The sequence below is a fragment of the Nyctereutes procyonoides genome, unplaced genomic scaffold (assembly GCF_905146905.1).
Source record: "Nyctereutes procyonoides isolate TBG_1078 unplaced genomic scaffold, NYPRO_anot_genome, whole genome shotgun sequence".
Taxonomy (NCBI): domain Eukaryota; kingdom Metazoa; phylum Chordata; class Mammalia; order Carnivora; family Canidae; genus Nyctereutes; species Nyctereutes procyonoides.
The window spans coordinates 42,182,389-42,204,927 of record NW_026575043.1 but is presented as its reverse complement, the minus strand read 5'-3'; the positions used below and the strand labels follow the sequence as shown (position 1 = coordinate 42,204,927).

The 22,539-nt window shown below is 37.0% G+C and overlaps 1 protein-coding gene and 1 pseudogene across 2 annotated transcripts in view; one reads left to right on the top strand and one right to left on the bottom strand.

The window, feature by feature from the left end:
* TTC28 (tetratricopeptide repeat domain 28) overlaps positions 1 to 22,539 on the bottom strand; it is a 621,782-nt gene that overhangs the window by 454,438 nt on the left and 144,805 nt on the right. The window lies entirely within an intron of this gene.
* LOC129507822 (40S ribosomal protein S12-like) lies at positions 21,566 to 22,426 on the top strand (annotated as a pseudogene).

The following is a 22,539-nucleotide window of genomic DNA, read 5'->3' as shown; positions in this document are numbered from 1 at the left end:
CAAAACTTAAGCCAGGAAGAAAAATCATGAAGCAATACAATTTATACTACAGAATCCTCATCAGGCTCAGGAAGTGGCAGCACCACGTGCCTCTGGAAGCTGAGATGAGGACAGTCTGGAAACAGGAAGATAGGTTGAAAGTCTGTTGAAGAAGTAGTTACACTCCCAGATGACTGCTCCTCCCTCTTCTGGCAGAAGCCTGGAGAAAGGAAAACAGAAGTCTCCAGGCTAAGAGGTAATAGGCAAAGTTGCAGGATTCCACAGTGAAAACATGTGGATGAATTAAAGACTTACATGTCTGGCTCTCGGAACACTGACAGGCAGCCAAACATAAATCCTCGGGCAGGAAAATGGAAGAGTTGGTGCTAGAGGATCTATCTATATCCAAAAGGGGGTTCCAGAGCTCAGTGAGATCATTATGTGATGAAAAGCACAATAAGTAAGTCTCACCCTTTGCTTAGAGAGTCCTTTAAGTTTTACTGTATCATTCTTAAATCTAAGCAGAAAAATAAGGATGGTAGATAGACATATTCTAGAAAACATCTAATATAAAAAGCAGACACTGAAACAAATAGGAAAAAATAAGTTGGTAAAAGTAGAGAATATGTACATAAACACTTCAAATATTTATCATTAATACCCTTCAAAAGACAGTAGAGAAAATACTGCTTGAATGAAATAAGAACAGAGAATACTAAAAAAGAACACTGGCAGGGATGGCACTGGGAGAGAGAACATACATACTACAACACAAATTGACTTTGAAAGCATTATGCTAAGAGAAGCCAGAAATAAAAGGCCACATATTATATGATTCCACTTATATAAAATGTCCAGACAGGCAAATCTATAGAGGCAGAAAGTAAATTAGTTTTTGCCACAGGAATTAGGAGAAAAGAGAATGAATAGTGAGTAGGGACTTTGGAATGATGAAAATTTTCTGGAATTAGATTATTGTGATGTATTTATTTTGAGTAAACTCAAAACCACTGTATTGGACATTTTTAAAAATAGATTTTATGGTATGTGGACTATATCTCAATTTTTTTAGGAAGGAATTTTTTTGAACAGACTGCTTTTAAAAAATTTATTTATGTATGTATTTGTTTATTTATGAGAACACAAGTTGGGGAGGGGAGAAGTAGAGGGAAAAGGAGACTCTGGGTTCAATTCCAGGACCCTGGCTCAAGACCAGAGCCAAAAAGATGCTTAACCAACTGAGTCATTCAGGTGCCCCTGATCAGATTCTTTTTTAAGAAGGCTCCACACCCAATATGGGTTTTGAACTCATGACTGTGAGATTAATAAGAGTCACATGACCTATACCTATTGAGCTTGCCAGGTACCCCAAAAGGAATTTTTGAAATTAAAAATATGATAAAAGAAATTAAATACTCAATACAAGAATTGAAAGATAGGATAGAAGTGATGTCTCCAAAAGTAGAGCAAAAATGACAAAGTAATGAAATTAGGAGACAAAATATGTTAAAAAATTAAATGACAGGTTCATATAGTTGAAAATCCCAGTAGCAAAAATTCTAGGAAGAGAGAATGGACAAAACTAGTAAACTAAACTATCAAACTCTATGCCTCTAAGTCCTGTAAAACATTTACCTGAACATAGAGAATCAAAACATCCATGTGAAGGTACATTGTTGTGAAACTGTAGAATGCTAGGGATAAAGAAAAGATCTTATAAGCTTGTAAAGAAAGAATAGCAAAAAAAAAAAAAAAAAACCCCAGTTTTCATACCAAAAATCAGAATCAGAATAGTACTGGACTTCTCAGCTGCCACAATGAAAACTAGAAAACAGTGAATTGATGTCGTAAGATATATTGAAGATTATATTTAAGTTATAAACAATCCAAGACCAGAACACTACCAACAACTTGCATCTACCTCCACCACTCCTTCCACCTGCATCCTGCCTGTGGAAATATTCTTAATGCTGTGTTTATCATCTCCTTGCCTTTTTTGACATAGTTTTATCATATTATGCCTGAACAAAATATTTAGTTTTGCTTGTTTATTAACTTTATCAATGATGCCTATAATTATAGTTCATTCATTTTCCCTAATGTGTAAAATTGTAATGTGTGAATATGCACAATTTATCCTCTATCCTGTCAGCACACAGGGGTAGTTCCCAGTTTTTTTTTTTCTATCATAGTGTTATTCTCAAATTCTAATGCGTAGCTCCTAGAGTGCTTGTACAAGAGTTTCTCTATCTAGATGTGAAATCACTGGGCTGGAGAGTATAAAGTTTAAAATTCAACTTTCAAAATATTGCCAAACTATTTTCAAAATCAGTCATACCAGTTAACATTCTCACCATGACACTTCTACAATAGCACTCCTTTTTTTTTTCTTAAGTTTTTTTTTTTTCAAGTAATCTCTACACCTAATATGGGGCTTAAACTTACAACCCTGAGATCAAGAGTCACACATTCTACCGACTGAGCCAGCCAGGTGCCCCTGTAATGGCACTTGTATAAATCTATTAGGTGAACATAGTATTTCACTGTGGTCTTAATTTACATTTCCTTGATTAGTAATGAGGTGGTACAATTTTGAAAAGCAATAGCAATAAAATTGAAATATACTAAACTCATATGATTCTACAATTCCACTCTTAAGTTTTTGCTCAAGAAAAACAGAAACAGGGTAACCCAGGTGGCTCAACGGTTTAGCGCCACCTTCAGCCCAGGGCCTGATCCTGGAGACTCAGGATTGAGTCCCGCTTTGGGCTTCCTGCGTGGAGCCTGCCTCTCCCTCTGCCTGTGTTTCTGCCTCTCTCTCTCCCTCTCTCTCTCTCTCTCTCTCTGTGTGTGTCTCTCATGGATAAATAAACGAAAGAAAGAAGAAAGAAAGAAAAGAAAGAAAGAAAGAAAGAAAGGAAAGAAAGAAAGAAAGAAAGAAAGAAAGAAAGAAAGAAAGAAAGAAAGAAAGAAAGAGAGAAAGAAAGAGAGAGAAGAAAGAAAGAAAGAAAGAAAGAAAGAAAGAAAGAAAGAAAGAAAGAAAGAAAGAAAGAAAGAAAGAAAGAAAAACAGAAACAGGGCAGCTCGGGTGGCTCAGCGGTTTAGCGCCCCCTTCAGCCCAGGGCGTGACCCTGGAGACCCGGGACAGAGTCCCCAGTCAGGCTCCCTGCATGGAGCCTGCTTCATATTTACAAAAGACATGTTTATATAAAAATGTTTATAGCAACTTTATTCATAACAGTCGAAAAACTGGAAACCACTCAAATGTCCATCAACACATGAATAAAGAAACTGTAGTATAGTCAAACCATTATATATTACATAGCAATAAAAATAAATGAATTGCTAGTGCCTGAAACAATAAGGTTGAATGTTACAGACATTATTTTGAGTGAAAGCAGCCTAATACAAAATTATATATCAGAATAGTTCCATTAATATGAAGTTCTGGAACAGGTACAATTAATCTGTGACTTCTAATGTGGACATTAGATTGGTGGTTGCTAGACTGGAAAAGGAGAGACTGACTATAAAGGGGCAATAGGACACTTTCTAGGGTAATGGAAATGATTGATATCTTGGATTGCGGTAGTGGTCACATGAGTGTACACATTTGTCAAAATTCATCAGTGTATTTCTACTACATGTAAATGTACCTTGGATTTATCAAAAACAAAATATAAATCAAATCATGTCATCCTCCAGCTCCAAACCCAGCATAATTTCCCAACTGCTCTTAGACTAAAACTCAAGCTCTTTCCCATGATCCATAAGGCATTGAATGAGTTAGCCTATATCCTCTAAAACCTTGCCTATTTTTCTAGCCCTCATTACTATATTCCAATCACATTGGCCTTCTCAATGTTTATTATAAATTCCCAATTCTCTTTTTAAAAATAAAATACAAGCTAAAAAAAGAGAAGGGAGAAGAACCTGGAAGTAACAATAATTACAATGTGCGGACTTTATTTGCATTCTGATTCATACAAAATGCAAAAGAAAATCATTTACAGCATTTGTATTAGAGTAACTACATTAATAAACTCAATGAATGGCTTTCCTGAATTTACCACTTTGTCATGCATCTTTATAATACCCTCCCACTCTGACTTGCTTTTTGCCCAATGGGACATTAGCAAAGGTGAGGAAAGCAGAGGCTTGAAAAGCACTCATTCATTCACACTTTCTCTCTAAGAACCAGACTTTGTTCTTGCTCCTCTGTTTTCATCATGAAAATATGCCCACTGCCAAATGGAGGAAAAAATATGTGGGGCAGAATCAAGTTAGCCCAATCAAGGATTTAAATATGTGAAAAAGCCCAACCTAGTCCACCCAAAGCTGACCATAGATAAATGAGTTGAATCCCTCCAAATCCAGCTTAGAGCAAAAGAACCACCCAGTGATCCACAGACTGTGTTTACTCTTTTATACCTGTGAGGTTTTGTGGCTATTATATTGTGTAACTGTGACAACAGATAACTGGTAAAGCATTTATGAGACAAATGGAAGTTAAATACTGACTAGATATTTAATGATATTAAAAAAGAGTGTTAAATTTTTTTCTAATTAGTTATTATAGTCTGGTCATATATTTTAAAAGAGACCTTATCTTTAGAACCATACTGAAATATTCTTAGATAAAATAATATGATGTTTAGAAAATAATATGATGTCAAAATAATATGGGGATAGGAAACTTCATCATTGAAACTGATGATGAGTACATGAGAGTTCATTACACTGTCTCTACTTTTCTGGATGTTTGAATCTTCCCATTATTAAAAGTGGGGGAAGGGATTCTATTTTTTTTTAAGATTTTATTTTTAAGTAATCTTTACATCCAAGGTGGGATTCAAACTCACGACCGAGATCAAGAGTTGTATGCTCGGGATCCCTGGGTGGCGCAGCGGTTTAGCACCTGCCTTTGGCCCAGGGCGCGATCCTGGAGACCCAGGCTCGAATCCCACGTCGGGCTCCCGGTGCATGGAGCCTGCTTCTTCCTCTGCCTATGTCTCTGCTTCTCTCTTTCTCTCTCTCTCTCTCTCTCTCTCTCTCTCTCTCTCTGTGTGTGTGTGTGACTATCATTAAAAAAAAAAAAAAGAGTTGTATGCTCTACTGACTGAGCCAGACAAGCACCCCCAAAGCGGGTTTTTTTTAAAGTCTAAGCCAACCAATCTGAGGGCCTTTGTGCTTGCTGCTATGTCTGCCAGAGCTCACTGAGGCCTCAGTTAAAATGTTACTTTCTCAGAGAGGCTTTCTTGAACTACCCTGTCTAAAACACTCTCCCAATTACTCTGTAGCACATCACCCTGATGACTGTCTTCTCTGGACTAAGACTATCTGAAATGCCCTTGTTCATTTGTTTGCTTATTTTCTGTGTCACCACCTTCACACTCCCAAAATGTAAACTCTAAGATGCACGGGACTTCCTATCTTGTTCACTTATGATTTTCCAGCATCTAGCATATGTCTGACTCAAACCAAAAATAAAGAAACTCAAACCACAGCTGCCTGAGCAATTTCAAATGCATAAGTCAAGGCAATGTACATGGGCTAAGTATAAAGGAGAAGAAACACCTCTGAGATATCTTCACAGAACTACAACCAAATGGGGTACTCCATGCAGCTGATCCAATCGAATTGTCCCTCTTGAAAATATACAAACAGTAGATGGAATGAGGAGAGCCACTTTAGCTTAGGTTGTGAACTATAAGCAGGCTGGTTTTCCATAATAACCACTGCATTTCCAGTGTTTGCATCAGGGGTGAGTATAACCTCATTAGGGTGGCTTTCAGTGCTAATGTACCTATATTGTTTATTCACAATAAACTCTTATGGATAAGGTTTTTCTTCCTTTGGGACTATAAAGACCTATCTAATCATAAATGACAAATCTGACCTTAACATGATTTTATACCAGTCACTGCTTGTTGAATCTAGGAGAATTTCCATTCCAGTAGGTTCTTCTGATTTCCCCTTGCAGAATGAAACCTTTAACGAAGTAAGGATTAAAGCTGGTGAATCAATCAATCAATCAATCAATAAAGCTGGTGAATCCATAGATCAATGGAACAGAATAGAGAACCCAGAAATGGGCCCTCAACTCTATGGTCAGTTAATATTTGACAAAGCAGGAAAGACTTATCCACTGGAAAAAGGACAGTCTCTTCAATAAATGGTGCTGGGAAAACTGGACAGCCACACGGAGAAGAATGAAACTAGACCATTCTCTTACACCATACGCAAAGATAAACTTAAAATGGATGAAAGATCTAAATGTGAGACAAGAATCCATCAAAATCCTAGAGGAGAACACAGGCAACACCCTTTTTTTTTTTTCAAAGATTTTATTTATTTATTCATGAGAGAGAGAGAGAGGCATAGACACAGGAAGAGGGAGAAGCAGGCTCCATTCAGGGAGCCTGACGTGGGACTCGATCCCAAGTCTCCAGGATCAGGCCCTGGGCTGAGGGTGGCGCTAAACTGCTGAGCCACCCGAGCAGCCCGCAACACCCTTTTTGAACTTGGCCACAGCAACTTCGTGCAAGATACATCCATGAAGGCAAGAGAAACCAAAGCAAAAATGAACTATTGGGACTTCATCAAGATAAGAAGCTTTTGCACAGCAAAAGAAACAGTCAACAAAAGACAACCTACAGAATGGGAGAAGATATTTGCAAATGACCTCTCAGATAAAGGGCTAGTATCCAAGATCTCTAAAGAACTTTTTTTTTTAAGATTTTATTATTCATTCATGAAGACACACAGAGAGAGGCAGAGACACAGGCAGAGGGAGAAGCAGGCTCCATGCCGGGAGCCCGACACCGGACTCGATCCCGGGACTCGATCCCGGGACTCGAGGATCGCTCCCTGGGCCAAAGGTAGGCGCTAAACCGCTGAGCCACCCAGGGATCTCCTATAAAGAACTTGTTAAACTCAACAGCAAAGAAACAAACAATCCAATCATGAAATGGGCAAAAGACATGAAGAGAAATCTCACAGAGGAAGACATAGACATGGCCAACATGCACATGAGAAAATGCTCTGCATCGCTTGCCATCAGGGAAATACAAATCAAAACCACAATGAGATACCACCTCACACCAGTGAGAAGGGTGAAAATTAACAAGACAGGAAACAACAAATGTTGGAGAGGATGTGAAGAAAGGGGAACCCTCTTGCACTGTTGGTGGGAATGTGAACTGATACAGGCCACTCTGGAAAACTGTGTGGAGGTTCCTCAAAGAGTTAAAAATAGAACTGCCCTATGGCCCAGCAATTGCATTGCTGGGGATTTACCCCAAGATACAGATGCAGTGAAACGGCAGGACACCTGCACCCCAATGTTTCTAGCAGCAATGTCCACAATAGCCAAACTGTGGAAGGAGCCTCAGCGTCCATCGAAAGATGAATGGATAAAAAGATGTCGTCTATGTATACAATGGAATATTACTCAACCATTAGAAACAACAAATACCCACCATTTGCTTCAACATGGATGGAACTGGAAGGTATAACGCTGAGTGAAGCAAGTCAATCGGAGAAGGGCAAACATTATATGGTCTCATTCGTTTGGGGAATAAGAAATAGTGAAGGGGAATAAGGGGAAAGGAGAGAAAATGAGTGGGAAATATCATGAAGGTGACAGAACATGAGAGACTCCTAACTCTGGGAAACGAACAAGGAGTAGTAGAAAGGGAGGTGGGCGGGGGGTTGGGGTGACTGGGTGACAGGCACTGAGGGGCGCACTTGATGGGATGAGCACTGGTTGTTATGCTATATGTTGGCAAATTGAATTCCAATAAAAAAATAAAAATAATGCTGGTGAATCAAAACTACTTAAACGTTTTCAAAGGACAGTGGATAACAGGTGATAATAAGAATCTCAAAGCTTAAAATGACAAGTGAGTAAATTCTGACACTACCCTCAAAATAACCACCTTCCCCACTCTTCTATCCAGTACCCCTAGTCTCCTTATCTTTGTCATTCTATCATCTGTTCTCAATTTATCTCTTCTGTTCCGTTTCCTTTTCCTCCACCCCCATTCCAGTCCCTCGTGCTATCCTCTTTCTTCCCTTCGCCTCCAAGCTTTTGTTAAAATGAACCCATTCATATTTTTTAAATATTTACTGAATAATATAAGAAATGAAAAATAAAACTATAGAAAGATACCATTTTTACCTATCAGATTGAGCATCTCCTTCCTGAGGGAGAGAAAAAGGCAAACAACAAGCTCATGTTACAGAAGAGGCAAAGCCAAATGGGGGTTATCAATATGCAGATTTGACAAGTCTCCAGATGTGAACTGTCAGTCACAATGATTACCACAGCAATCTCACAAAGGCTATATATGAGAAACAAGAATGCTGCTACAAGCATTCATTCTAAAAGCATTTGTTTAATGAGTTAGGAAAATTCTTGCAAACATATCCAACAATTTTCTTTCTCTTGTTTTTCAGACACTTGTTTCTCATGTAACTAAGCTCTGCATAGAGCCCAAGGTTTTATGCCAACTATCTTTCTATAAAACTAAGATCTTACACTTCTGACCTCATCATCAACTTTCTGGCAATAGTATCAGGTCACAGACTCTACAGAAAGACTTAGGAATATAAGCTCAGTAGGAATCTTGAAATGCTCAAAAAATTAATTAGTATTTGGCATGCTGTTTAAAAAGCCTTTCATTCTGGTTCTGTCAAAAGCAGTCTGGCACATTTCTCTAGCACACTAACAATCTGATGACTGGTAAACCAATGTTTTATTTAGGTCCTCTCCACAGTTCTTCAGAGTTTCATTTGCATACGTACATAAGAACCAAGTCAAAAACTGAGGTTCTGGAGGAGGAAGAGGCATTTCATTTGTAGATTAGCCTACTTTTAATGCTTTTCTATGCTCTTAAAACTGTTTCCTATCAAATGAAACAATGGCAGGAATAGCTAGGGAAGAAAGCAAACCAAGAAAGCGAAAATACAGTCAAGTGTTCACAGCTGCAAAAAAGAGAAGTTACCTTGCAGGTTTTCCTATTGTATTTTCAAATTAATTCATTTAAAAGAATAATCGCTCGTGATGACATGTCAGATCCCATTTTTTAAAAGGGCTTTACACACCAGATAGGTTGATCATCCTCATTCTGTAAATGGATAAACTGAAGATTATTGAGGTTAAATGGTTGTCCAAGGTCACACAGCCAGCTAATAATAGAGAAGCAATACAAGTTCAGGTCTGATTCCAAAAACCTGTACTCTTTAACCATGATTCTACTCTGTTATTCTATTTTTGTTATATATTGCATTACATCTATAAAGTTTATGCAACATAAAAATCTAACTATTTCAAGACGGTACTTTTAAAAGACTGAAATGTTTCTTTTTAACTTTTATTTCTGTCACTTACATGACAGGTGACATACCACAGAAATTTTAGTTGTTCATTATTAATTTCCATAGAAAAGCAGTTACAATTTACATATGAGAATAACCCTGGGCTTACTGCTTAGATATTCCCCCATTTTGAGAGATGCCTATAATAGGGAAATCACCGCTAATAATTAAACACATGGGAATATTGGGCAGCCCCGGTGACATAGCAGTTTAGTGCCACCTGCAGCCCAGGGTGTGATCCTGGAGACCCAGGATCGAGTCCCACTTCAGGCCCCCTGCATGGAGCCTGCTTCTCCCTCTGCCTGTGTCTCTGCCTCTCTCTCTCTCTCTCTCTCAATATGAATAAATAAATAAATCTTAAAAAAAAAACATGGGAATATAAACAGGAAAGGGAACATGGGAAAATTAAGGGAAAAAAGTACTTTGTGACTACAGAACATACATAAAAGGCTATACTTTAGTATGGAAAACACCAAGTCTGGACACTTGGTTATAACTTAAAAAAATCCAAATTTATCTGTATTCTGATTAGCAAAATGCAGAAAGTTTGCATGTGACAGCAGAGGCCAACAAAGCTACAGAATGAAACTTGGTGAAAAGATGGGAATAGGAAATTTGTTCTATTTTGAAGAAGGACAAGCTTTTCTAGCTGCTGGGATAAAATGACTGCTTTCAAATGTTGAGGCCAAATTTGGATTAATTTCTTGGTACTGTTCTCCTTCATTCCCCTAGGAAGAAAGATCATGTCACTCAACAGTGATACTTCTAGCCAATTAAAGTATAGATTTGGGCTGCAATGCTTCCACTGCACCTCCAAGCTGGAAAGATTTCAGCTGTAATGTAGGATCCACAATAAGGATAAGGTAAAATGAGCTCTGTCATACAGGCAGTCAGTCTCTTGGGAAGGAAAGAGCTGAAGAATTAGCATTTCTGAACTTGATAAGTGAACGTCACAGTCACAGAGATTCAATATGCACCACAGTCTTATTCTACTCTATCTCTCATGTTACATCAGGTTTTAGGAACTATCTCTATGTGTATTTTCCTTCTCCCATATGAATCAAAAACTTCTGAAGAATTTTAGTCTAATCATTGTTTGTTCCTACTCTCCTATTTTGCTCAGATCCCAGAGCTAACAATTGGTAACCTTATACAGTACCCTATACATAGCAAACATTCAAACTGGTCACACTGATTGTTCAGCAAGCAAGCATTTTAAAAAATAATTTGTTGTGGCACCTAGGTAGCTCAGTCAGGTAAGCATCTCCCAAAGTCCCAGGATCAAGCCCTGCATCAGGCTCCTTCCTTGCTCAGCAGGGAGTCTACTTCTCCCCCTTCCTCTGCTCCTCCCCCTCTAAATAAATAAATAAATAAATAAATAAATAAATAAATAAATAAATAAATAAATAAATATTTTTTAATTTTTAAAAATAAAATAAAAAATTATTTATTGAGGTAAAATTCATATAACATAAAACTAACCATTTTAAAGGAAACAATTCGGTGACATCTAGTACATTTACAATGTTGTGCAACTACTACCTCTATCTAGGTCCATAACACTTCCATCATTCCAAAGTAAAACCCCACACCCATTAAGCAGTTTCTCTCCTTTTGCCCCTGTCCTTCAGTCCCTTCAATGTGTATTCTGTCTCTATGGATTTGTCTATTCTGGACAAATTCATATAAATATCATATAATATGTGACCTTCTACGCCTAGCTTTTTTCACTCAGTAGAATGCTTTTAAGGCGCACTCATGTTGTAGTATGTGTCAAACTGTCATTTCTTTTTATGGCTAAATAACATTTCATTGTATGTATATATCAGTTTGTTTAGCCACTTATCCATTGGATGGATAAACATTCTTTTGGGCATACACCTAGGAGTAAAATTGCAGGGTCATGGGGTAATCCTACATTTAATTTTTAGAAACTGCAAAACTGTTTTCCACAGCCAAACAACCATTTTAAGCACCAATCATGGGCTAGATAAAGTCCCTGTTCTCATGAAGCTGACATTCTAGTGTGAAAGAAAAATCACAAACTAGTTAATTACTAATTATATAGGTAAATGTATATACATACAAATGTCTCATCAGATAGTGGTAAGTGACAGATAAAAAAAAATTAAGTAGAATAGGTACACAGAGAGTTATGGGAATGTGCTATTTTACAGAGTGATCAGGAAAGGCCTCTCTGATATATAAACATATGAAATGAGATCATTAAATGCTTTTAGACACCTCAACAGTCAGTGAAACATTTTTTATGAAACATCACTGCTTATATGACATTTTTTTCAAAGTACATTCATCTTTTTGGCTAGAATAATATTCCCTTTGTGACTTTTTTCTGCATGCTAATTCAGACTGGTAACTTTATGTAAAGATTCTTGCTATTTATTTTGCTCAATACAAAATAAAGGCCATCTGGTGAATTCTGCTGATCACTAGTATGCCCTGTGGCAACAAACCTACATTTCTGATATGATTACAGTTTAGGGGTAATCATCAAATAAAATGTTGTGTAATGTCAAGACTCTATAATCTCAAACCATCCATTTCTAAAACATTGTAACCAGCAAATTATGAACTCAGATAAAGTATTCAAATCCAAATGTGACACAAATACACTTGGCTAAGGGTTAGGACAATACTACTTCCTGCTCTACTATCTTGAGCAAGACAATTACCTTTTTCTGTATCTCAATTTCAGAAAGTGTGGTGGAGGAGGAGGAGGGGAGAAATTATGTCTAAGGTTCCTTCTGGTCTAAAGTTTAAGAAATATGTTTTGAATAGTACACCTGGAAGTCTCTAAGAGGTAGCTAAAAACCCCAAACATAACACAGCAATGACATAGTGCCTTGGCTACCTTTCAATCAATTTAGTTGAGTGAAAAAATGGCTATCCATAATCCTACTTTACAGAATAGCCCCAGTTTATACAGCTGAAGTGAGAAATCAGAAATTTATGCCTCAAACCAGGATCACCATCTACATTGCTAAAGAACACTAGGATCAACACAATGTGTATTGAAGAGTAGTAATATACAAAAAGAATTTTAGTTCAACACTGAACATCATAAAGCTATCTTTTGAGTGCCTAGTACATGCCTGGTATAGTTAGTAAAAATATATATAATATTTATCATATACATATGTATGAATATAGAGAGAAATATATATATATATAATATGGGTAAGTATCCTCATTCCCAGCTTATACATGAGAAACAAAGACTTTGATAAAGCAAATGTTAAAGATCACACAGATAAGGGTGCCTGGGTGGCTCAGTCAGTTAAGCATCTGCTTGATCCGGAGTCCCAGGACCAAGCCCCACATCAGACTCCGCGATTAGTCTGCTTCACCTTATGCCCCTCACCCTGCTAGTGCTCTCTCTCTCACACACTCTCTCTCAAATAAATAAAATCTTAAAAAAAAATCACATAGAACATAGTAAAAATTGGATTTTTACACAGATAAAATTGACTGATTCAAAGTCCACTATTATAGTGAAAGACCTAACAAAATGACTAAATATACCATTTTTCATTAAAGTTTATAGTATTTTATTTATATAAAAAAACCCAGGATATAAACAAAACCCAACATCCTGGCTAAAATCAAATCAACTTTCTTAAGTTTCTTCATCTAAAATTTGCCTCTGATATTTCCTCAATCTCAACTCAAACCCCCTTATTAACTATTTAATTGACTTTTCTTTTTTCACAAACAACATAACTTTTAGAACAAAATTCTGCATTATAGAACACTAGTTCTTTTATTTTTTTTTACAATTTTATTTCTTTTTTTTTTCATGAGAGACATAGAGATGCAGAGACATACGCAGAGAGAGAAGCAGACTTCCCACAGGGAACCCAATGTGAGACTCAATCCTGGGACCCCAGGATCACCACCTGCACCAAAGGCAGACACAACCACTGAGCCACCCAGCTGCCACTGCAGAACACTAGTTCTTAACATATTTTCCACCTCACTCTGTCCCCAGGTGATTTCACTTATTTCTATCATCTATATGCTTACGACTTCCAAATTATACTTCTCTACTAAGGTATAGACTCTTGTATCCAATTGCCTCCAAAACATTTCCAGTTAGATGTTTCAGAGCATCTCAACTTTAACAAGGACAAGACATAATTTCATATTTTCCTTGCCATATCTGAACCTCTTCCAGTCTTCCTATTACAATAAATAGCACCTCTATCCAACTGATCACTCAAAAGTTAAAACTTAGGGTTCATCTTTGATTCTTACATTTCTCTTCTCCCCATGTCCATCCTACCACCTGGTCTTGTCAGCTCTACAACTAAAGCCCTCATCTTTCCTTCTCTACTACGACTTCCCTAGTTCTGGTCCTTACTATCACTCACTCAAACCACTGCAGTAAGACTCTCCTCCTAAGTGATCTTCTTTCTTGATCTCCTATAATCTGTAGAGCAATCACAGTGATTTTTTTAAATTTATTTTTATTTATTTATTTGACAGAGAGAAAGCACGCAAGCAGGGGGAGAAGCAGGCTCCCAGATGAGCAGGGACCCTGATGCAGGGCTCTATCCCAGGACCCCACGATCACAACCTGAGCGGAAAGTAGACGCTTAACTGACTGAGCCACCAAGGCGCCCCTCACAGTGATCTTTTTAAAGCACTTATCAGATGGTGGCACTCTGAGCCTTAAAACTCTTCAAGTATACCACTACACTTAAATGAAATTCAAACACCTTACCACAGCCTACTGCAAAGCCTTGTGACTTGACCTCTACCAAACTCCCTGACACCACTGCCTATCACAACTCTTTGCTCTCCATGTTCCTGCACACTAATCTTTCTGTACTTCAAGTATTCCAAGGTTATTTTCTCTCAGAGTCTTTGCATTTGTTGTTTCCTCTATAAGGAAGCTTTGTCCCCAAATCTGTATGTAGCTAGCTCCATCTTGTCATTCAGGTCTCAGTTTAAAACGTTATCTCCTCACTGAGTCCACATCACTCAGCAGATACTTTATTAAATAAATGAGTAAATGAACAGATAAACCTATAAAGTATTTTTATAAACCAAACTTATTATTAAACCATCTTATATCAACAGGAAGAAAGAATCTATGTCTAAATCATCTTTCCAACTCCAAAGAACTTTCTACAGGCAATACCCTGAACACTGTACATGCTCAAAAATTAATGACTGAAACAATAAAGGAAATTCTGTTCTAACATGTTTAAATATATTTAATTGAATACATATATTTAATTATATATTTTTATATTAACATTTATTGAGTAGTATATACCAGGCTCTGTTCTAAATGCTTTATGTATTATCTCTTTTGATACTCCTAACAACTCTATTAGATGAGAAATAACATTATTCACATTTTACAAATGTGGGATCTAAACAAAAAGAGCTGAAATAACTTGTCCAACATAATACAATCAGTAAGTAGCAAGGCTGAAATGTGAACCTGGACATTCCACCTCACAACAAGTATTGATATCAGCTAGATGAATATTCTAAGAAAGAACATGTAGGGATGTCTGGGTGGCTCAGTCAGTTGAGTGTCCAATTCTTGGTTTCGGCTCAGATCATGATCTCAGCATCCTGGGATGGAGCCCTCAGTTGGGCTCCTTGATTTGCAGAAAGTCTGCTTGAGATTCTCTCCTGCTGCCCCTCCCCATGTGCTCACTTTCTCTCTCTCTGTCTCTAAAATAAATGGACAAATCTTAAAAAAAAATAGTTGCCATTTTACACATTTGAACTTAAGACTTTTCAGAGAACTTGTGGTTCTTCTAAACTTAAGTAAGCCATAAGTTTATTTAGATCACTGTTGTGAGATAATCTTACCTAATCATTACTTGATATCAGAAGAGGTAACATAGAATAGTTTTCTCTGCTATGAGGTCCAGGTAATGCCAGAAGAATCTTTGAGCAATGAAAGAAGAACTGTACAATATAAACTTAATTCATAATCACTGGAGGGAGAAATTCGGTTTGTAGCTTACTATTAAGTATATGATCCAATATGAAATTTAAAAGGATACTGAAGAAGTAGAAAAAAATTCTGAGATGATTGGCTACACATACAAAAAGTGACATGAAATATATCACTTCACAACAGGGCTGGTGAAAAGTTAATATGAGGTTATATTTTTTCATAATACATAATTCAATTCTATAAGGACTGATAAGCAATAGCCTTTTGTCCTTGCTCTTCAAAAGCTCTGCTAGAGTCATCACCCAAAAGTTTTATTAAAAGTTTTAGGATTCCAGCATTTCAGAATATCAAAGGTATTTGTAAAAAGAGGCAAACCCATGGTTTGTCATTTTCAATATCTGGAGCTCCCCTGATCTCCCCCTGGAAGCCTTGGGGGTAGACAACCTCAAAAATGTACCCTATACTCATGCCCTAAGTCTAAGTCTATTATTCTCTTCGTCTGCTCCCTGGGTCCTCTCCCAAAGATCACTCTCATGCATATTAAACTCATGATACTTTAGCCGGGGTCAGACAGGAAAACCCTCCATAACTACAACCCCAAAAGAAACCTGAATGACAAAACTATGTAGATATGCACTGAAAAAATCCAATGAAAGTATATACAAGAGTAAGTAAGCAAAAGGTTAAGAGAAAAGAACAACAAGCAGACCAACCTCACAACTATTCTCTGAAATCTACACTCTTCCAGGTTATCTTAGAATCCTCAAACATGATTTATGTGTCTGATTCATCTCTTCAGCTTGACACTAAGTACACGGAATAGCACAGCATCTGTAAATCTCCCTAATAAAAATATCTGTAAATTGCTCCCCCTAGAATGCCCCTCAAAGTCCAGTATATTTTTACTATCCTGTCAGTTTTCTGCCATGATATTATGACAGGGTTATTTCATTTTAAAGGTTACCATTCCTTCAACTGCCAGACATCAGCGATCACAGAGGCAAATAATGGAACAGTACTTCTGTAATCTACATAGAGTCAACATTTTTTAAAAGGTTGTGACTGAATGAAATGATTCAATAACTCTAAAACCTAGTCTGATGAGAAAATTAGAAAGGCTACCAAATCTTAGGAAAAATAAAATCCTTCCATTGTTAAACTGGTATCATATCATAAATGAATCAAGCCATCCCATTCCATTTCATTTTTAGTTATATGTAAGTCAATATCCTATATATATTATAATATAACCTGAAAACCAGAATAATCTGTATCAGTGACTTGTGTATAGCCTATATTTAATTTTAATATAAAAATATAAACTGCTATCTTTACACAAGGTCCTTGCTTAATTCCTAATTGACTTCCCTTCCACCCTTTCTTTCCCATATCTTTTCTCATTTGGTCGACTTTAAATATATTCATGCCAATTCTCCATGTTCTCACTAGCATGATTAAAAATTTTTTATACAACACTGGTATGGGAGATGATTGATAACAATCTGATTTTTTTTCAAACTGATTTCTTGGTGGGTCTGTGGAGCGAAAAAAAATGTTAAAAGTGATTTAAATGTTAGATTTTCTTAAGTCCCAGTTTTTCAGATGAGTATCAAAAGAAAAAGAAAATGAGCATGTAGTCATTCTACCTCTAAAATGAGAAGTCCACTGTGAAAATAGAGAAAAAATATATTCAAAGAGACTGAGTAATAAACTGCTCAAGCCATTTTCTGAAAAGAAATTGCATTTCTGGTTATAACTGTTAAAATTATAGAAAACAACTCCCTCTTCTTCAAAAACCACTAAATTATGGCCCCCAAGTCATAGATATTACTATTTTTTAAAATGTAAAGGTATTAAAAACAAAATTACACTGATAATAAATTTAAGTAATGAGCTGTTGTAGTGGAAGACAATTGTGGTAAAATATACACAATACTAACCCATCTTGCCAAAAGAAGACAAAGAATAATAAAGACAATTATAAAATTGATTAAATCACTTTAAAAGAGGGGTTAACACCTTTGAAATTCTTTAGTATGGAATTTTCTTCCTATGGATACTGCACAAATGTCTTTGTCTTGTCTAAAGTGTTCTAAAATTACAAATATACACTCATACTGAGGAAAATTGCTTTTACTTATCAGGTGGAAAGAAACCAGAGAGCCTTGAAAAACAGATATTTCCAGGGAAGAAAAGTAAAGCAGGAAAGTGAAGGTATAATAAAAAGACTATAATCAGAGATATGGGAGGAAGACAAACTGCATTAATTAATTTTCTTTAAGAAATGAGACTAGCTGCACACTGAGATGAATTGTCTCATTTGCCAAGTGTCCCAAGTGGCAAAGTCAAACAAATAACTCTGTAATTCTTCATTAGTATTTCATCAAGTTTAACCATTTGTGGACTGCCAAAAAAGGAGAAGGGGGGAAGAGATCTCTCAAATCTTATGAGAATTACAACTAATCAACTTTTATGTGTAGTTTCCAATATCTCTGTTGAAATAACCAAGTGCCAAGTGAAAATGGTATAAATACAGAGCAAAACCAAATAAGATAAATAGCAAGAAGGGCCCACTTATCATGGGAGGCCATGCTGGACAAAGCAAAGCCTTTCTTTTTTAAAAATATTTTATTTATTTATTCATGAGAGAGAGAGAGAGAGAGAGAGAGAGAGAGAGAGAGAGAGAGGCAGAGACACAGGCAGAGGGAGAAGCAGGCTCCATGCCGGGAGCCCAAAACGGGACTCGATCCCGGGACTCCAGGACGGTGCCCTGGGCCAAAGGCAGGTGCTAAACCACTGAGCCACCCAGGGATCCCCAAGCAAAGCCTTTCAAATCCTTCAAAACTAGGTTTAAATTCTAATTCTTCCATTTCCAGTTAAATGACCTTGCTCTACTTGTTTAATCTCTCAATTCTCAATTTTCGCAAACATAAAAGATGAAGGATACACCAGCACTACTGGGTCATTGTGAGATGATTATGACATTAAACATCATGTATATAAATTACCTGGCTCTTACCTTAGTAAATGTTAATTCCTCTAATAAAGTACATAAGTCAGGAAAATATTTATTTAAATGCTTCATGTTTACTGTTAAATGTTCAAAAATTTGAGTATACTATATGATCTTCTGAAGCCAAATGATTCTTACTCAACATTTGAGAAATTTAGTCTTCAATTATTCTGTACTTTTATGACAGAGGTAAGCCTTATGGAAAGATTTGTTATAAATTTCTTTTTCCTTTATACATAAATTTTCCTCAGCCCCACTAAATAATAAAATTTTAAGTCAAAGCCTAGACTTTATAGCACATAAGACACTTTTCCAAAATGAAGATATCTTTATCATTTTTATAATGATAAAATAAATTATTTTTAAAAATTGAATATTATAAAAATATCATAATAATTTTTTAAGCGGTGCCTAAGTGGGTTGAGTATCCAACTCTTGGTTTCAGCTCAAGTCATGATCTCAGAGTCATGAGATCCACCCCTGTGAGGGGTTCCATGCTCAGCAAGGAGTCTAGAGATTCTCTCTCTCTCTCTGCCCCACCCTTGCTCACACACAATCTCTAAAATAAATAAATCTTTTTTTTAAAATTATTTTTTAAGAATATTTTTTAATCATTTGAAATCTCACTACCTAGAGATAATAATGGTTAAGACTTTGATCTATAAATGAACACAACCCACCATCTTAGACTTCTTTCCCTGTACAAATGTATATACTTTAATAAAAACTGGGAGATTAATTCCCTTTGAATAAAACACTACAACACTACAATAAAATGAATAAAATTTGCACAATACCACAATTTCAATAAAGTGTTTTTATTTTTGGCAAATCCATTTCTGATACTTATGTAATTGTAATATGAATTATACCTGGAATAATTATAATCATTAAAAATACAGTTTTGGGATCCCTGGGTGGCGCAGCGGTTTGGCGCCTGCTTTTGGCCCAGGGCGCGATCCTGGAGACCCGGGATCAAATCCCACATCGGGCTCCCGGTGCATGGAGCCTGCTTCTCCCTCTGCCTGTGTCTCTGCCTCTCTCTCTCTCTCTGTGACTATCATAAATAAATTAATTAATTAATTAAAAAATAAAAAAATAAAAATACAGTTTTATATGCTTTCTTTGTCCATTGTAAAGATGTTATCTGTTGCTGCATGGAATAGTTGTTACTATAACAAATGAGATATTTTTATAAGTAAGAATCAAAATATCCTCCTTGGATTATGATTTACAAAGCCAATTTCCCATTCTTGAAAATAATTAGTTTTAATAACAAACATGCCTACCTTTTTTCTTTCTTTTTTTTTCTTTTTTTTTTTTTTTTGCCTACCTTTGTTTTTAAGATAAAAACCTTACTTTCTTGCTATGGAAAATAAATAAGATATGTGAAAATTCTTTAAACCTGCATTATATGAATGTAATGTATCATTATTATCAATGGAACACAGCATTCTAAGTACATGTGATGTCTTAAGAATGACTCTTCTAGGGCAGCCCGGATGGCTCAGCAGTTTGGCGCTGCCTTCAGCCCAGGGCATGATCCTGGAGTCCTGGGATCGAGTCCCACGTCGGGCTCCCTGCATGGAGCCTGCTTCTCCCTCTGCCTGTGTCTCTGCCTCTCTCTCTCTCTCTGTCCGACTTCCATGAATAAATAAATAAATAAATCTTAAAAAAAAAAAAAAAGACTTTTCTAGGGATGCCTGGGTGGCTTAGCAGTTGAGCATCTGCCTTTGGCTCGGGGTATGATCCTGGGGTCCCAGGATCAATGGGGCTCCCTGCATGGAGCCTGCTTCTCCCCCTGCCTGTGTCTCTGCCTCTCTCTGTGTCTCTCATGAATAAGTTAAATTAAATTAAATTTTTAAAAAGTTGGCTTTTCTAGGGGCACCTGGGTGGCTGGGTCAGTTGAGTATCTGCCTTTGGTTCAGGTCATGATACCAGAATACTAGGACTGAGCCCCATGTCAGGCTCCCTGCTGAGTGGAGAGTCTTCCTCTCTCCCTCTGCCGCTCCCCGTGCTTGTGTTCTATCTCTGTGTCAAATAAATAAATAAAATATTTTTGTTAAAAAATAATGACTTTTCTAGGATCTTTTGCTCATGGCAAACAAAAAAGATTCCTCCTCTATTAGACAGCTAGACCCAGGATAAGCTATAAAATTTTATTTTAATGTATTTTTCACCTTGCACATAAGTAAGGGAAAGCTCTAAGGGGGAGAGAAGAAAAATGAGCTAAAATAGAGGATATGGACGAAATAAATCTGGATGAACTGAATGAGAATCTTCTTCTGAGAAATTAAGCAGACTCTTGGATAATGCTAAAGTAGTCTCAGGTCTACAGAATCCTTTGTCTGGCAGAAAGAAATGCAAATTCTTCCTGAAATAAACAATCCCCAATTTAGGCCCTTAGGAATTTCACAGATCAAGTTTAAATAAATATGTACTAATTAATTGCTTTTTAAAATTACTAAACTGGGCACCTGGGTGGCTCAGTCAGTTAAGCATCCGACTCTTGACTTGGCTCAAGTCACAATCACAGGGCTATGAGATCAAGCCCACATCCAGCTGTTGGCTGGTGGTGGAGCCTGCTTAGTATTCTCTCTCTCTCCTCCCTCTGGCCCTCTCCTCACTTCTCTCTCAAAAAAAATAATAAATAAATAAACAACTAAACCATTTAAGGAAATAAGCCACCATAAGTGAGAGCAAAAACAATACAACAGATTTAAACATCCAAGCATATTGCTTTTCTTTAAAAAAGAAAACAATATTTTATCTCTACATTAAAAGATAATTACCCTTCCACAAGTCAGAATTAATTAATTAATTGATTAATTAATTAATTTTAAAGATTTTATTTATTTATTTATGAGAAACACACAGAGAGAGAGAGAGAGAGGCAGAGACACAGGCAGAGGGAGAAGCAGGCTCCAAGTAGGGAGCCTGATGCAGGACTTGATCCCAGGTCTCCAAGATCACACCCCGGGCCAAAGGCGGTGCTAAACTGCTGGGCCATTGGGGCTGCCCTATTTTTTTTTTAAGATTTTTATTTATTTATTCATGAGAGACACAGAGGCAGAGACATAGGCAGAGAGAGAGGCAGGCTCCATGCAGGGAGCCTGATGTGGGACTCGATCCCAGGACAAAGTCAGAATTTAAAGCTTTATTTCTACTCTTTCTCTGCCGCTGCCAAGTCACGCAGAGGCAGAGGCTCAGGTGCAGGCAAGATTCGGCTACACGCATAATCCACCCCCATGGCAGAGGAAGGCACTGCTGCTGGAGGTATTACGCCCCTTAATACTGCTTTCAAGAGGTGGAGACCGCCCTCTTCCACAACAGCATAACACGTGGAATTCACAAAGCTGCCAAAGCCTTAGACAAGCATCAAGCCCATCTTTGTGTACTTGCATCCAACTGTGATGAGCCTACGTATATCAAGTTGGTGGAGGCCCTATGTGCTGAACACCAAATCAATCTAATCAAGGTTGATGACAATAAGAAACTAGGGGAATGGGTAGGCCTCTGTAAAACTGACAGAAAGGGAAAACCCCGTAGTCTTTGGTTGCAGTTGCGTGGTGGTTAAGGACTATAGCAAAGAATCTCAGGTGAAGGATGTTATCGAGGATACTTCAAATACAAGAAATGACCAAATAAAAAACTTGTTTTTGTTAAAAATAATAATAAAATAAAGCTTTATTTGTTTCCTGTGATTTAACCATATGTATCGATGATGTGAAGAATGTATTCCTCCAAAATCTCACCCTGAAAGTACTATAAAATTTCATCCTTCATGAACAGAAGCTTGGATTTAAAATAGCCATAATTTTTTTAATCAATCATCTATAGCTTTTTGTTCTTAACTGTCTAAATAGGGATGTTAGTACCACATTCTTCTGAGTAACTTAGTCTACCTTCACAGCATGTTAGCAAACAAAGGCTAGGTTACATGATAGCAGCACAAGCCCCAGGTTACTGTGGCTTTAATTAATGGGGTTGTTTTCATTGCTCTCCCTGTGTGTACCCTACTCTGCTCTTTAAAGCCTTCATTCAGGTACAAACTGCAAGAACTTCCACCTTATGCAACAAGAGGAAGAATAGGAGGAAGAGAAAGATGAGAAGGAGGAAGAGGAAAAGAAATAATAATAATAACCACAACAGCAACAATAATTTATTAGCCTCCTTTGGAGGATGTGAAGGAACTGATTCATTACTGTGAAAATAGGAGAAT